The sequence below is a fragment of the Vespa velutina genome, chromosome 9, assembly GCF_912470025.1.
Source record: "Vespa velutina chromosome 9, iVesVel2.1, whole genome shotgun sequence".
Classification (NCBI taxonomy): domain Eukaryota; kingdom Metazoa; phylum Arthropoda; class Insecta; order Hymenoptera; family Vespidae; genus Vespa; species Vespa velutina.
The window spans coordinates 5,071,757-5,074,256 of NC_062196.1; the positions used below are offsets into that span (position 1 = coordinate 5,071,757).

At 30.0% G+C, this 2,500-nt stretch overlaps 1 protein-coding gene and 1 long non-coding RNA gene across 2 annotated transcripts in view; both read right to left on the reverse strand.

Annotated features, from left to right (window-relative positions):
- LOC124951816 overlaps nt 1-1,760 on the reverse strand; it is a 12,754-nt gene extending 10,994 nt beyond the window's left edge. Inside the window, exon 1 of the long non-coding RNA XR_007101725.1 lies at nt 1-1,760. This exon is cut by the window's left edge and continues 10,515 nt beyond it. This is a non-coding gene — a long non-coding RNA (uncharacterized LOC124951816).
- Nucleotides 1,761-1,787: 27 nt separating this feature from the next.
- Nucleotides 1,788-2,500, reverse strand: part of LOC124951819 (ceramide glucosyltransferase) — a 7,650-nt gene continuing 6,937 nt past the window's right edge. Inside the window, exon 2 of the mRNA XM_047500729.1 lies at nt 1,788-2,500. This exon is cut by the window's right edge and continues 60 nt beyond it. The gene's annotated coding sequence lies outside the window, so the exon portion shown is untranslated.

Consider the following 2,500-nt stretch of genomic DNA (forward strand, 5'->3'; position numbering starts at 1 on the left):
AACATATATTAGAGATCATATCGTCGCTCTTAATGTTTTCATTTCCATTGTTCTCAAGAGTATACGAATATTCGCGTTCGAAATCGATGTAAATTTGTAAAAATTAATGCAATCGTCAAATTATATAGACTTTATATAGAACTCTATGTTACACACATATATATATGTGTATATGTTTTTGTCTGTATATATATATATATATATATATATATATAAATATATATATATATATATAAAGCTATATTCGTTCGTGACTTTGAAGATGTTCCACTTGATTTAAGTTCACTCTTTTTTTTTTTGTTTTTGTTTAATTAATACCGTAATTGCTCGAAAGCAATGGTACCGAGGGTCACAGACTCTATAATAATTAGTGATAACAAATGATACATTTTTGAGAATTGACGTATTGAAGAGAAAGCAAGTACAATTTTGAAGCTTCAGTTGTAGATTACGAAGTAAACGAAAAAGAAAAAGAAAAGAAAAGAGAAAAAAATTTAAGACAGACTGAACTACTATCAATTGGAAGACCAATTAAAGAAAATAAAAAAATCCGATAAATAAAGAAATTTTTCTTAAGGGAAAAACAAAATAGTTTCGATTAATTATCATGTTAATTTGAATATAATTTAATAGCGTGAAAAATACATTTAATCTTACACGGTGCATTTGGTCATTATGGTGATCGAAGGATCACGAAGGATCGAAGAATTTTCTTTTTTACGTGTGTTCCTAAATTTATCGTGAATCGGTGTATTTTTTAGCTTCTTCTTCTTTTTTCTTTTTTTTTTTGTTTGTTCCTTTTCTTTTCCTTTATTTATAAACAACGACGAAAGTGCTTTAAAATGCGCTTGTCATCGATATAAATAAAATAGTAGGTGTGCTCGAAGTTAAAGAACAGTTAGTGAAACCCCGACTATCTGTATGAACTTCACAGCTAATCGATTGTGTGGACAGTGTTAAGCGGCAGTGAACAAAATTCTTTTGCGAAATAAATTTATATGTCTTTATACTTTATTTTTTCTTTCTTTTTATCTTATCTTTCTTTCCTTTGTTCGTCTTTTGAAAATTTTTTTCCTTGTATGCACGTATACGTTCATTTATAACACGCGTTGAAAAACAAAAGAAAGACATAACGTAAGCTTTTATAAAAAATAACATAAAATAATCAAAATCGTACGGCTCGTATCGCCGTGAAATAATAAATGCATGATTCTCGCAAAATTGGTTACATCGTAAGAAAATTAATTACAAAGATTTATACTTTTCCTTGTATTTACGTTTGTTCACTCGTTTGTTATTGTCATTGTCGTTTCTTTCTTTCTTCCTTTCTTCCTTCCTTTTCTTTCTTCATTTTTGTATCAAATACTTTTTTTATTTAAAGAAAAAAGAAAAGACATGGAAAACGCAAAAGTTAAACGAGTGCAAAAAATACAAAAAATTCAATGATTCTGCATATTCTTTCTCGCATTAAATTTCAAATCGGTTCGAACGCGAAAGTGCAACATTACCCAATTAGTTCGCATAATCGAGGCTTCAGTATATAGTATTGTTCAGTCACAGATCGCTTAAGCACGTTCCTTTTCAACGAACGAATCGAAAAGCGACAGTGACGACAAAACATATAAATTGGCGCTATGTATGTATGTATATGCATTTATAAAGAGATCGTGACAAGAGATAGAGATAGAGAGAGATAGAGAGAGAGAAAGAGAGAGAGAGAGAGAGAGAGAGAGAGAGAGAGAGAGAGAGAGAGAGAGAGAGAAAGAAAGAGAGAGAGAGAGAGAGAGAGAGAGAGAGAGAAAATTTATAATAATAATAATAATAATAATAATAATAATAATAATAATAATAATAATAATAATGATGATGATGATGATGATAATTATGATAATAAAAAAGAAAAAGATAAGAAAAATCACTATCTTTTCGCTTTCGCTCTACTTTCTCATAATTAAATAATAAATTGATTAATTGATTAACTAATTAATTTATCCTAGATATGTGATGTAAGATCGATCGTAAACGCGGCACGATGTTTACTGCACTTTAACATCATAAGCACGTCGATAGTGTGTATGTGTGCGCGCGGGCGCGTAAGCGCGCGTGTATATAATCTATGAACTAATTCGCATTAGAACTAATTACACCGTATTCCCTTGTGGATTTAGGGAACCAATGTTTGAGAAGAACCATTGTTTATCTAATCTTTCTATCTATCTATTTATCTACCTATTTATCTATCTATCCATCCATTTATTTATGGACTAAAAAACAATCATGATGTTCGAGAAGTAATATTTCGAACCATTTGACTCTTCATGATTAGAATCGAGTATCGATTTCGTCGTTCGGTAGATAAGAGATCAGCTGATCTTGAATATCTTTAACATACATTGCAGTTCGACATTCTTATACCATAATTTAGAGATCTTTCGAAATTCTCTTTGCGCGATCATTCGTCGATCATATCGTAAAGATCCATTACTAATTTCTATTCTTC